Source organism: Carcharodon carcharias, chromosome 7 (assembly GCF_017639515.1).
Source record: "Carcharodon carcharias isolate sCarCar2 chromosome 7, sCarCar2.pri, whole genome shotgun sequence".
Lineage (NCBI taxonomy): Eukaryota > Metazoa > Chordata > Chondrichthyes > Lamniformes > Lamnidae > Carcharodon > Carcharodon carcharias.
The window spans coordinates 186692067-186707442 of NC_054473.1; positions in this window are offsets into that span (position 1 = coordinate 186692067).

Consider the following 15376-nt stretch of genomic DNA (forward strand, 5'->3'; position numbering starts at 1 on the left):
CAATTTTAAAGCTGGTGGGAGGATTTACCTGGGGCAGGAATTTTAGGTTGACATTTCTGGGATCGGCTGGGGAACGGACTGCTGACCACGATTGGCCCCTGACTGCGATTTCACACTGGCCGGCCAGTTAATGACCAGCCCAGAGCGAAGCGCGCACTGAAATGCTCAGCTCTGCTGAGATGGGAGCAGGAGGAGGGTAGGTGTGATGTGGATACAGGCGAGCACTGAATGTAGGCAAAGAGCTGCCTTCACAGAATCACAGTGCTGAAGAGGCCCTTCAGCCCATCGAGTCTGCACTGACACATGAGAAACACCTGACCTACCTGCCTAATCCAATTTACCAGCACTTGGCCCATAGCCTTGAATGTTATGAGGTGCCAAGTGCTCATCCAGGTACTTTTTAAAGGATGTGAGACAACCCGCCTCCACCACCCTCCCAGGCAGCGCATTCCAGACCCTCACCACCCTCTGGGTAAAAAAGTTTTTCCTCACATCCCCCCTAAACCTCCTGCCCCTCACCTTGAACTTATGCCCCCTCGTGACTGACCCTTCAACTAAGGGGAACAGCTGCTCCCTATCTACCCTGTCCTTGCCTCTCATAATCTTGTACACCTCGATCAGGGTCGCCCCTCAGTCTTCTCTGCTCCAATGAAAACAACCCAAGTCTATCCAACCTCTCTTCATAACTTAAATGTTTCATCCCAGGCAACATCCTGGTGAATCTCCTCTGCACCCCCTCCAGTGCAATCACATCCTTCCTATAATGTGGCGACCAGAACTGCACAAAGTACTCCAGCTGTGGCCTCACCAAGGTTCTATACAACTCCCAACAGGGAGCTGAAGACTTAAAAACAGTTAAATAAAGTTAGTAAAATCAGGAAAAAAATGTCCTAGCACCACAATCGGTCACCTGAACAAATGATAAAAATCCTGTCCATACATTTTTTAAAAATTTAATAACGGAAACCTAATCCCTCCCTTGGATGAGGCTTCATGAAAAATGCAAAGTCCGCCTGGCCGATTCACCCGTCTGCCAACTGTAAGGCTGGACAGACCACAAAACATCGGAGACAAATGGAGCTTTATTGACCTTGACAGGCCTCTTCATTGTCGGCAGGTGTGTTTCTGACTATTGTGTGTGCTCACCGACCGGAATATCACACAGGCACGGGCTGATGTCAGGACCCTCGCCCAACCTCATCCCGCACACTTTCGTGTCTGATTGGGTCGGACACGCGCCCTCACGCCAACCTAAAAATTCTGCCCCTGGCGTGGGGGAAGCTGGGAAATCAACGGGCCTGGATCTCGAGCAGGAAGTGGGGAGAGGGGTGTAGCTCCAACCAGAGACCCCTTGTGACTGGCGGTGTGGTTCCCCCCTCCAGTCCTTAAAGCCTCTGGACCTCCCTCCCCCTCTGGCCTCTCCCCCAACACCCTGATTGCCCTCTTCATGTCCCACCCCATCCCCATCCTTCCTGCCCTAGGATGCCATAAACTCACCTTGGTCTCCGCTCCCTGCACTTAGCCTCCGACATCTTTCTGAAATTCCCCTTCTGTCCACTGCAATGCTGTGGCTGCAGGCTTGGCCGGCAGCTCTCTAAGGTGGGACTTTCTCCCGAGTCGGGGGGTGGTGGTGGAAGTCCTGCCTGCAGCCACTTTATGCCCATTCGAACCTAAATTGGCTGCAGAGCACTCGGATCCCGGCTGACTCTTCAGACAGTGGGAGGGGAGCGCCCACCACTCGAAAAATTCAGAGCATGAAGAACCCGGGACTTCAGGTGGAAATGCAATTGAGGCGGGTAACCACCCCACTCGTAACTATTTAGCTTGAAATCCAGCCACTCCTATCTCACCCGACCTTCCCACTCAGGCCGCGCGAGACCTGTGTATCACAGCCTGGGGCCTACTGCCAAGGGCAGCTCAGTCAAAGGTAAGGAAGCCACACCCCCTTTTTCATGACACTAGCTGCCGTAAAACAGATAAGTTCAACTTAACATCGAGTTCAACAATTTTAGATCATGAACTCTCTCCTCCATCCCCACCCCCTTTCCAATCCCCCCTTTTCCAATAATTTATCATTTTTTATATATTTTTTTATATAGATTTTTCTTTTCCCACCTATTTCCATTATTTTTAAATGTATTTCCATCCATTGTTTTATCTCCACCTTTTAGCCTATTTCGATCCCTTCCCTTCACCCCAACCCCACTAGGGCTATCTGTACCTTGCTTGTCCTGCTTTCTACCCTTAATTAGCACATTCCTTAGATAATATCACCACCTTCAACACCTCTTTGTCCTTTTGTCTATGACATCTTTTGGTTATCTCCACCTATCACTGGCCCTCTATCCAGCTCTAACCACCCCCCCCAACCCTTAAACCAGCTTATATTTCACCTCTTTTCTATATTTCTTAGTTCTGATGAAGAGTCACGTGGACTCAAAACGTTAACTGTGTTCCTCTCCGCAGATGCTGTCAGACCTGCTGAGTTTTTGTTTTTGCTTTGGATTTCCAGCATCCGCAGTATTTTGCTTTTATCTTAAGTTCGAAGATCCAGGCACTTTGACAAGCCAGGGAGAAGGTAAGTGCAGAAGGTTAGTGGGTAGGATTTGTAGGGGTGTCAGATTGGGTCTGGCAGGGTAGTCGCATCAGGTGGTGGGGGGGGGGAGCTGGTCAGATGGGGTCAGGAAGAGGGTCAGGTCAAGTCAGGTCGGGCCTGTGGTGGGGACACCAAGTGGGGCTGGGCCTGGTGGAGTGGCGGGAGGCAGAGCTATGTGGGGTCGGGCTGGCTCAGGCCTGAGTTGGGGAGTGTAGTCGGTGGGGAGCTGTGGGGGAATTCCATGGGAGGTTGGGGGCGTAGGGGGTGTCCTGTTGGGGGTCAGTGGGTAGTTGGGGGGGTCAATGGGGGTAGTGGGTGTTAGTGGGTGGGTGGGAGCGGAGGTGAGGAGAGTCTGGTGGGCAGCCGGGGGTGAGGGGTCTCCCATGGGGTATAGTTACCCAGAAGCTATTAGTAGTTTTAATTCTTCTAACCTTTTCTGGGTAACTATTGCTGTAAGACAGTCGGAAATATCCGAAGTTTGCGATTTAAGTTACATTTTCTGATTTTGCCCAGTGCAGAGCAATTGCCCAAAGGAAGTTTGAACTTCCCAGCAATTGTCATGCAAACCTTACCTGGGAACTGGGTAACCCCTCCCCCCATTCCACCCCCCACCCCCCCACCACCCCGGCCTGGTTACACTGCCTTGGAGCTTGGAAGTCACAGTCCTACGTCTTCCAGATAACTTCCTCTTAAAATACTTCAGAAGGATGTGTCTCCTCAGTGAAAATGCCCTGGCTGGAGTGTTTATAATGACACGCAGCCTTCCTGTGTTTGTGTCACTTGCTTTAGAAAACAACTGATTCAGACCGGATGTGAAAACTCAGCAGGCTGTTTTATTTCAGATTTAAGTCATACTTTCCTTATCTCTGCTTTTTCCGCTCTGTCAATCTAATTGCAGCAGAGGAGGAAGTGAAGAGCACTCATCCTGTTGTTGGGAGCTGGATGAGGGTTTGAACTCTGGTGATGAGTCAATGGTTAAAGTCATTACCCAGTGTAGTGTAAAAAGTTTGTGATCAGCAATGATCCCATGCTCAGTTACTGATCTCTGCAAAGATGCCCTATGACTAAGAGGAGGTGGTGGTGCAGTGGTATTGTCACTGGACTAGTATTCCAGAGACCCAGGGTAATGTTCTGGTGATGTGAAATTTGAACGCAATAAAAGTCTGGAATTAAAAGTCTGATAATGACCATGAAATCATTGTCGATTATCGTAAAAACCCATCTGGTTCATTAATGTTCCTTTAGAAAAGGAAATCTGCAGTCCTTACCTGGTCTGGCCTACATGTGACTCCAGACCCACAGCCATATGGTTGACTCTTAAATGTCCACTGGACCAGGGCAAGAAGGGATGGGCAATAAATGCTGGCCCAGCCAGCGACACCCACATCCTATGAACGAATAAAAAAAACATAGCTCTATGGGAGTACTTCCCACCATCAGATCCCTGATCTAGGATTAACTAAGTGAGCTTATTTGGGAAAGAATGGAGAGTTTCACAATGCTGGACCAGGGTAAATATAAACACTAGGAGCTGGAGTAGGCCATTCGGCCCCTTGAGCCTGCTCACCACTCAGTAAGTTCATGACTGATCTTCCACCACAACCTCGGCCTTCCCACAATATCCCCATATTCCTTAATTCCATTAGACCCCTAAAACCAACCTCTGTCTTGAATATACTCACTGAAAGCAAGCATGCAGGTGCAGCAAGCAGTTAAGAAGGCACATGGTATGTTGGCCTTCATTGCAAAAGGACTTGAGTACAGGAGCAAGGATGGCTTTCTGCAGCTGTATAGGGCCTTGGTGAGACCACACCTGGAGTATTGTGTGCAGTTTTGGTCTCCTTACCTAAGAAAGGATATACTTGCCATAGAAAGAGCGCAGCGAAGGTTAACCAGACTGATTCCTGGGATGGCAGGATTGTCGTATGAGGAGAGATTGGGCCGACTAGGCCTGTATTCACTGGAGTTGAGAAGAATGAGAGGGGATCTCATTGAGATGTATAAAATTCTGACAGGGCTGGACAGACTGGATGCAGGGATGATGTTTCCTCTGGCTGGGGGGATCTAGATCAAGGGGCCACAGTCCCAGGATATGGAGTAGGCAATTTAGGACTGAGATGTGGAGAAATTTCATCACTCAGAGGGTGGTGAACCTGTGGAATTCTCTACCATAAAGGGCTGTGGAGGCCAAGTCACTGAATGTATTTAAGAAGTTAATATATTTATAGAAGTTCTATAAGATAGATTTCTAGACTCAAGTTCTGTTGAAGGGTCATGAGGACTCGAACCATCAACTCTTTTCTTCTCCGCCGATGCTGCCAGACCTGCTGAGTTTTTCCAGGTAATTCTGTTTTTGTTTTGGATTTCCAGCATCCGCAGTTTTTTTGTTTTTATTCAATAGATTATGGTTATTCTGTTCATTGCTGTTCATGGGATCTTTCTGAACACAAAATGGCTGCTGTATTTACCCATGAAACAACTCATTGCCCTCCAATGTAATTCATTTATGTGAAGCACTTTGGAAGCTGACTGAATGGTGTGACAAAGTGTTGCAGAAATGCAAATCTCCCTTTGTTTTAGTCAGTTCCACAACAAACTACCTCCAGCCTGATTGGCCAGTTCAGTGATGGACAGTCAGTCTCCAGCCTAATTGGCCAGTTCGATGATGGACAGTCTCCAGCCTGATTGTCCAGTTCAGTGATAGACAGTCTCCAGCCTGATTGGTCAGTTCTATAATGGGCAGTCCCCAGCCTAATTGGTCATTTTTGCTCACTGCACATTAAGGATGTCAAGGTGTTGGAGCGGGCACAGAGGAGAATTTTCAGACTAGTGCCAGAGATAAGGCACTTGAACAAAATCTGAGAACATAGACAATTATGGAATGATTTGATAGAGGGGTTCAAAATTTGATAGAATAAATAGAATTTGCTAAAGTGTACAAAGAGAAGCTGTTTCAAACTGCATGCGGGTTGGTAAGCAGTGTTTACAGATTTAAATTAATTGGCAAAAGAACATGGGGCGACATGAGGAAACTTTTTTTATATTGTGATCTGGAACACGATGCCCGAAAGGGCGGTGGAAGCAAATTCAACAGTAGCTTTCAAAAGGGAATTGGGTAAATACTTGAAGGGAAATGACTCTTATGGGGCTATGGAGAAAGAGTGAGGGAATGAAACTAATTGGGTAGATCTTTCAAAGATCCGGCACAGGCACGATGGGCCAAATGGCCTCTTCCTCCTTCACCATTCTACAATCCATGACTGTCCATTTCTGATGACCGGCCTCATTCGAAACATCCATGTGACTGTTCTCTCTGAGATACTTGACTGGCCAGTTGTGTATTCTCTGTTTAATATGGCCCTGTTCAGTGTTTCTTGTGGCTTCAGGGTTTATTTTTACTGAATGAGCTCTTTAAACTGGGACAACATTTAAAAGATTGAAAACAAAAACAAAAATACCTGGAAAAACTCAGCAGGTCTGACAGCATCTACGGAGAGGAACACAGTTAACGTTTCGAGTCCGTATGACCCTTCAACAGAACTAAGTAAAAATAGAAGAGAGGTGAAATATAAGCTGGTTTAAGGGGGGGGTGGGGGGTGGGGGTGGGACAAGTAGAGCTGGATAGAGGGCCAGTGATAGGTGGAGATAACCAAAAGATGTCACAGACAAAAGGACAAAGAGGTGTTGAAGGTGGTGATATTATCTAAGGAATATGCTAATTAAGGGTGGGGTGGGGTGAAGGAATTGAAAAAGGCTATAAGGTAGGGATAAAACAATGGATGGAAATACATTTAAAAATAATGGAAGTAGATGGGAAAAGAAAAATCTATATAAATTGAAAAAAAAGTGCAGGGAAATCGGTGGAGTGTTGAAATAGCAAGCGACAGGGAGGTCTGGGTAATGCTTGTGGACAGACCGAAGGTGTTCTGCAAAGCGGTCACCCAGTTTGCGTTTGGTCTCTCCAATGTAGAGGAAACCACATTGGGAGCAACGAATGCAGTAGACTAAGCATGACCCAGACCTCCCTGTCAACACTCCACCCTGCTCTCACGCCCACATGTCCGTCCTTGGCCTGCTGCATTGTTCCAGTGAAGCTCAACGCAAACTGGAGGAACAGCACCTCATCTTCCGACTAGGTACTTTACAGCCTTCCAGACTGAATATTGAGTTCAACAACTTCAGACCATGAACTCTCTCCTCCATCCCCACCCCCTTTCCGATTTCCCCTCCCCCTTTTTTTCCCAATAATTTATACAGATTTTTCTTTTCCCACCTATTTCCATTATTTTTAAATGTATTTCCATCCATTGTTTTATCTCTACCTTTTAGCCTTTTTTGGTTCCTTCACCCCACCCCACCCCCACTAGGGCTATCTGTACCTTGCTTGTCCTGCTTTCTACCCTTAATTAGCACATTCCTTAGATAATATCACCACCTTCCACACCTCTTTGTCCTTTTGTCTATGACATCTTTTGGTTATCTTCACCTATCACTGGCCCTCTATCCAGCTCTACCTATCCTACTCCCCCCTTAAACCAGATTATATTTCACCTCTCTTCTACTTTTAATTAGTTCTGTTGAAGGGTCATTCGGACTCAAAACGTTAACTGTGTTCCTCTCCGTAGATGCTGCCAGACCTGCTGGGTTTTTCCAGGTATTTTTGTTTTTGTTTTGGATTTCCAGCATCCGCGGTTTTTTGCTTTTATTGAAACGATCGATCTCTTCATCTCTTCATTTTGAGTTACAAAGCTACATAGCCAAAGGTAAATGCTTCCAAGTAAATGAGTTCAGCATAGATCAGGATTAAGCTTTACAAAGAGAACACACTACTCCAAATTGCAACAAAATCATTTTACTTCTCTTCTCCAGCATTTTTAAATCGCTGGGGACTATGATTTGGATTTTATGTCACCTCACCCTGCCATGGGGTGTATTTTCAGTAGGATGGGGCCACATAAAGTATGTCGGGTACCCAGCCCACCTCCTTCCCATCCACCAACGACCCATCCAGCATAATACAGCGGGCAGAGGAAGGTGAGGTGGGGGCTAAGGCCTTCACTTGGCTGCCCACTCTTGGACCTAACTGCCCAATTAATGGACGATTAAGGGCCCCAATCCGCCTCCACTGCCATAAAATGCTGGACAGTGGTAGGCGGGCCAGAGTGCAAAGGCCATTTCTGAAACAGCTTCTTTGAAAAGGCAGAAATGAGGGGGAGGGGCTGATTCATGGTTGGGGGGGTGGGGGTGGTGCCCTTTGTGCATTGGGAGCAGCCACACCCCAACATGTCACCCCTCTCCCCTTTGTTCCTCCCCATCTGCCCTCCAAAGTCCCCCACAACCCTCTTCAAACCCCCCCCCAGGCTCTCCGATACCTTCCCACCCCAATAGCCCCGGGAATGACCTCTCTGCCCAGCAGCTCTCGAGGACGGGCCTTCCTGTCCACTGAGGGGTGGAGGTCCGGCCTTCAGCCTGTTTAGCCCGCCCCCAGCGTGTAATCACTGCTGGGAGGCTTTGTAAAAGTTGATCCATCCTGGACCGACTTTCATTCCAGGGGATGGGTGGTGGAGGGGTGGGGGTGGGGGTTGGGGGGGTGGGGGGGTTGCGCGCATGGGGAGATGGCAGCAGCCTCCACCCAACTACAAATCCAGCCCTATGGGTTCTGGATCAGTGACCCATCAGGAACCATTCCTGACCAACAATTCAGTAGGAAAGATTGGATAAATTTGAAAGAAAAAATACAGAAGATTAGAAAGCGAATTTCCTACATATATTATCACCATATACACATCTGTACAACCTGCTTGTATGAATACATATACTATTACAGTATACTATTGCTTCCCTTCATTCTCAGGATGTGAGCATTGCTGGCAATGTCATCATTGAGAAGGTGGTGGTGAGCTGCCTTCTTGAACCGCTGCAGTCCATGTCGTGTAGGTACACCCACAGTGCTGTTAGGGAGGGAGTTCCAGGATTTTGACCCAGTGACAGTGAAGGAACTTCCAAGTCAGGATGGGGAGTGGTTTGGAGGGGAACTTCCAGGTGGTGGTGTTCCCATCTATCTGCTGCTCTTTTCCTCTAGAAGGTAGACGTGGCAGGTTTGGAAGGTGCTGTCGAAGGAGCCTTGGTGAATTCCTGCAGTGCGTTGTGTAGATGGCACACAATGCTGATATTGAGTGTTAGTGGTGGAGGGAGTCAATGTTTAGACTTGAATCCAAAACCAAATCATCGATTATCAGGGCTGGAATCAGATTACTCAGCACTGACCAGGCATTGAACCTGAAAATTGCTGCTATGTTCTTAGAATATCTATCGACAAGCCTTGTTAATGACTGTTTTACAACCGTCATCACCTTATGGTTACAGAGTTATAGCTAATTTGGAAGCCATAAAACAGTCACCATGTTCCAAAGATGGATTACAATTGAGGTAAGTATATCTTCAGTGATTCATACCCCAGTAATGTCAAAATAGTTATTGAAGTGTTTTCTAAGATAACAATCCACCTTCACTTGTTGCCTTATTGAAAGTAAATCATTGATTCCAAGTTAAAATCTGACTTCTGAAACCCCGAGTCACATCCTGATTATCAATGCATTTGGAAACTTTGTGCTGATGAAAGTGAATTACTTCTGGATAACAAGAAATATTCATGGTCCCCATCAATCATTTCCAGGGCAGGTTCAGCACGGGGTTAGATACAGAGTAAAGCTCTCTCTACACCGTCCATATCAAACACTCCCAGGACAGGTACAGCACGGGGTTAGATACAGAGTAAAGCTCCCTCTACACTGTTCCCATCAAACACTCCCAGGGCAGGCACGGGATTAGATACAGGGTAAAGCTCTCTCTACACCGTCCCCATCAAACACTCCTAGGACAGGTACAGCATGGGGTTAGATACAGAGTAAAGCTCCCTCTACATTGTCCCCATCAAACACTCCCAGGACAGGTAAAGCATGGGGTGAGATATAGGGTAAAGCTCCCTCTTCACTGTCCCTATCAAATACTCCCAGGACAGGTAGAGCACGGGGTTAGATACAGAGTAAAGCTCCCTTTACACTGTCCCCATCAAACATAAGACCATAAGACATAGGAGCAGAAATTAGGGCATTCGGCCCATCGAGTCTGCCCCACCATTCAATCATGGCTGATAAGTTTCTCAACCCCATTCTCCCGCCTTCTCCCCGTAACCTTTGATCCCCTTACCAATCAAGAACCTATCTATCTCGGTCTTAAATACACTCAATGACCTGGCCTCCACAGCCTTCTGTGGCAATGAATTCCATAGATTCACCACTCTCTGGCTAAAGAAGTTTCTCCTCATCTCTGTTCTAAAAGGTCTTCCCTTTACTCTGAGGCTGTGCCCTCGGGTCCTAGTCTCTCCTACTAATGGAAACATCTTCCCCACGTCCACTCTATCCAGGCCTTTCAGTATTCTGTAAGTTTCAATCAGATCCCCCCTCATCCTTCTAAACTGCATCCAGTATAGACCCAGAGTCCTCAAATGTTCCTCATATGTTAAGCCTTTCATTCCTGGGATCATTCTCGTGAACCTCCTCTGGAGCCTCTCCAGGGCCAGCACATCCTTCCTGAGATACGGGGCCCAAAATTGCTCAGAATATTCTAAATGTGGTCTGACCAGAGCCTTATAAAGCCTCAACAGCACATCCGTGCTTTTATATTCTAGTCCTCTCGAAATAAATGCCAACATAACATTTGCCTTCCTAACTACCTGCAAGTTAACCTTAAGAGAATCCTGGACTAGGACTCCCAAGTCCCTTTGCACTCCAGATATCTGAATTCTCTCCCCATTTAGAAAATAGTTTATGCCTCTATTCTTCCTACCAAAGTGCATGACCTCACACTTGCCCACGTTGTATTCCATCTGCCATTTCTTTGCCCATTCTCCTAACCTGTCCAAATCCTTCTGCAGCTCCCCGCTCCTCAATACTACCTGTACCTCCTATCTTTGTATCATCTGCAAACTTAGCCAGAATGCCCTCAGTTCCTTCATCTAGATCAATAATGTATAAAGTGAAAAGTTGTGGTCCCAACACTGACCCCTGCGGAACTCCACTAGTCACCGGCCGCCATCCTGAGAAGGACCCCCTTATCCCCACTCTCTGCCTCCTTCCCGACAGCCAATCTTCTATCCATGCTAGTACCTTGCCTCTAACACCATGGGCTCTTATCTTACTGAGCAGCCTCCTGTGCGGCACCTTGTCAAAGGCCTTCTGGAAGTCCAAGTAGATAACATCCATTGGCTCTCCTTTGTCTAACCTACTCGTTACCTCCTCAAAGAATTCTAACAGATTTGTCAGGCATGACCTCCCCTTGATGAAACTTGCTGACTTTGCCCTATTTTACCATGCACTTCCAAGTATTCTGAAATCTCATCCCTAATAATGGACTCTAAAATCTTACCAACGACCGAGGTCAGGCTAATCGCCCTGTAATTTCCCGTCTTTTGCCTCACTCCCTTCTTAAACAGGGGGGTTACATTAGCAATTTTCCAGTCCTCTGGGACCCACCCTGATTCCAGTGATTCCTGAAAGATCACCACTAACGCCTCCAATATCTCTTCAGCTATCTCCTTCAGAGCACTCCCAGGACAGGTACAGCACGGGGTTAGATACAGAGTAAAGCTCCCTCTACACTGTCCCCATCAAACACTCCCAGGACAGGTACAGCACGGGGTTAGATACAGAGTAAAGCTCCCTCTACACTGTCCCCATCAAACACTCCCAGGGCAGGTACAGCACGGGGTTAGTTACAGAGTAAAGCTCCCTCTACACTGTCCCCATCAAACACTCCCAGGACAGGTACAGCACGGGGTTAGATACAGAGTAAAGCTCCCTCTACACTGTCCCCATCAAACACTCCCAGGACAGGTACAGCACGGGGTTAGATACAAAGTACAGCTCCCTCTACACTGTCCCCATCAAACACTCCCAGGACAGGTACAGCACGGGGTTAGATACAGAGTAATGCTCCCTCTACACTGTCCCATCAAACACTCCCAGGACAGGTACAGCACGGGGTTAGATACAGAGTAAAGCTCACTCTACACTGTCCCATCAAACACTCCCAGGACAGGTACAGCACAGGGTTAGATACAGAGTAAAGCTCCCTCTACACTGTCCCCATCAAACGCTCCCAGGACAGGTACAGCACGGGGTTAGATACGAGTAAAACTCCCTCTACACTGTCCCCATCAAACACTCCCAGGACAGGTACAGCACAGGGTTAGATACAGAGTAAAGCTCCCTCTACACTGTCCCCATCAAACACTCCCAGGACAGGTACAGCACGGGGTTAGATACAGAGTAAAGCTCCCTCTACACTATCCCCATCAAACACTCCCAGGACAGGTACAGCACGGGGTTAAATACAGAGTAAATCTCCCTCTACACTGTCCCCATCAAACACTCCCAGGACAGGTACAGCACGGGGTTAGATACAGAGTAAAGCTCACTCTACACTGTCCCCATCAAACACTCCCAGGACAGGTACAGCACGGGGTTAGTTACAGAGTAAAGCTCCCTCTACACTGTCCCCATCAAACACTCCCAGGACAGGTACAACACGGGGTTGGATACGAGTAAAGCTCCCTCTACACCGTCCCCATCAAACACTCCCAGGGCAGGTACAGCACAGGGTTAGATGCAGAGTAAATCTCCCTCTACACTGTCCCCATCAAACACTCCCAGGACAGGTACAGCACGGGGTTAGATACAGAGTAAAGCTCCCTCTACACCGTCTCCATCAAACACTCCCAGGACAGGTACAGCACGGGGTTAGATACAGAGTAAAGCTCCCTCTACACCGTCCCCATCAAACACTCCCAGGACAGGTACAGCACGGAGTTAGATACAGAGTAAAGCTCCCTCTACACTGTTCCCATCAAACACTCCCAGGGCAGGTATAGCACGGGGCTCGATACAGAGTAAAGCTCCCTCTACACTCTCTTAAAAATGTGACATTTTTCCATTTTCTGCCAGTGGCCTGATTCAATGAAATTGATGCTTTACGAAACTGACCGGGAATTGGCAATCCCATGATACTGTTAGGGACGGAGTTCCAGAAGAATGGAATAATCGAATTGGAACCTACAGCATGGAAAGAGACTGCTCAGAACAACTTGTCAATGTTGCAGGTTTTGCTCTCCTCTCTTTCCACATTAATTACCTCTTTCCACTCAGTCCCCCTATACCTCTATGATAAACGCAAAATACTGTGGGTGTTGGAAATCTGAAACAAAAATAAAAATAGCTGGAAAAATTCAGCAGGTCTGACAGCATCTGCTGAGAGGAACATACTTAATGATTCGAGTCCATATGACTCTTCATGGAAACATCAACTGTGTTCATCTCCGCAGAGATAAAAACAAAAAAACTGCGGATACTGGAAATCCAAAACAAAAACAGAATTACCTGGAAAAACTCAGCAGGTCTGGCAGCATCGGCGGAGAAGAAAAGAGTTGACGTTTCGAGTCCTCATGACCCTTCGACAGAACTTGAGTGAGTCCAAGAAGGGTGTGAAATATAAGTTGGTTTAAGGTGTGCCTTAACCTCACACCATAACCTCACACCTTAAACCAGCTTATATTTCACCCCCTTCTTGGACTCACTCAAGTTCTGCTGAAGGGTCATGAGGACTCGAAACGTCAACTCTTTTCTTCTCCGCCGATGCTGCCAGACCTGCTGAGTTTTTCCAGGTAATTCTGTTTTTGTTTTCATCTCCGCAGATGCTGTCAGACCAGCTGAGTTTTTCCAGCTATTTTTATTTTTGCCCCATATACCTCTATTCCTTTATCCTTCATGAATACATCAAGCCTGCCCTGATCCTGGCATGATGGGTTGAATGGCCCTCTTCTTTACTGTATGATTCACCAATTCTATGATAAATATGACAATGCTATCCCCTTAAACCTCTCCTTTACACAGCGAGCTCCACATTTTCATTGTTTAAAACGTAGTACTATACATTCTCTAGGAATAGGAACAGAAGGAAGCCATTCAGTCTCTCAAACCTGTTCCTTCTTTCAATGGGATCATTGTTGACCCTAACTCCATCCACCTGCCTTGTTTCAGATTTAAACTGATTAACTGAACTAGCATCTACTGCTTTTTGTGGGAGAGAGTTCCACACTTCTACCACCCTTTATGTGAAGATGTGTTTCCTAACTTCTCCCCTGAATGACCTGATTTTATGGTGATATTTCCATGTCCTAGTCTCCCCACAAGTGGAGGACATTTTTCTCTCCCTGCCCTATCAATTGATTTCAAAATCCTAAAAATCTCAATCAAATTTATCCCTTAACCTGCTATACTCAAAGAAATACAAGCCTAGCTTACATATTCTCTCCTCAATAACTACTAGAAACTAGCTACAGTAATTTAGTGTGTTGGTTATATTAGTGGACTAGTAAGTCAGACTAGTATTAAAAACACAACCGGTTCATTAACAAAAACAGAATTACCTGGAAAAACTCAGCAGGTCTGGCAGCATCGGCGGAGAAGAAAAGAGTTGACGTTTCGAGTCCTCATGACCCTTAGACAGAACTAGGTGAATCCAAGGAAGGGGTGAAATATAAGCTGGTTTAAGGTGTGGGGGGGGTGGGTGGGTTGGGTGGGGGGAGAGAAGTGGAGGGGGGTGGTGTGGACAAACAAGCAGTGACAGAAGCAGATCATCAAAAGATGTCACAGACAACAGAACAAAAGAACGCATAGGTGTTAAAGTTGGTGATATTATCTAAACGAATGTGCTAATTAAGAATGGATGGCAGGGCACTCAAGGTATAGCTCTAGTGGGGGGTGGGGGGAGCATAAAAGATTTAAAAATATTTAAAAATAATGGAAATAGGTGGGAAAAAGAAAAATCTATATAATTTATTGGAAAAAAACAAAAGGGAGGGGAAAGAAACAGAAAGGGGATGGGGATGGAGGAGGGAGGTCAAGACCTAAAGTTGTTGAATTCAATATTCAGTCCGGAAGGCTGTAAAGTGTCTAGTCGGAAGATGAGGTGTTGTTCCTCCAGTTTGCGTTGGGCTTCACTGGAACAATGCAGCAAGCCAAGGACAGACATATGGGCAAGAGAGCAGGGTGGAGTGTTGAAATGGCAAGCGACAGGGAGGTTTGGGTCATTCTTGCGGACAGACCGCAGGTGTTCTGCAAAGCGGTCGCCCAGGTTACGTTTGGTCTCCCCAGTGTAGAGGAGACTGCATTGGGAGCAACGAATGCAGTAGACTAAGTTGGGGGAAATGCAAGTGAAATGCTGCTTCACTTGAAAGGAGTGTTTGGGCCCTTGGACGGTGAGGAGGGAGGAAGTGAAGGGGCAGGTGTTACATCTTTTGCGTGGGCATGGGGTGGTGGCATAGCTGGGGGTTGAGGAGTAGGGGGTGATGGAGGAGTGGACCAGGGTGTCCCGGAGGGAACGATCCCTACGGAATGCCGACAGGGGGGCTGAAGGGAAGATGTGTTTGGTGGTGGCATCATGCTGGAGTTGGCGGAAATAGCGAAGGATGATCCTTTGAATGCAGAGGCTGGTGGGGTGATAAGTGAGGACAAGGGGGACCCTATCATGTTTCTGGGAGGGAGGAGAAGGCGTGAGGGCGGATGTGCGGGAGATGGGCCGGACACGGTTGAGGGCCCTGTCAACGACCGTGGGTGGAAAACCTCAGTTAAGGAAGAAGGAGGACATGTCAGAGGAACTGTTTTTGAAGGTAGCATCATCGGAACAGATGCGACAGAGACGAAGGAACTGAGAGAATGGGAT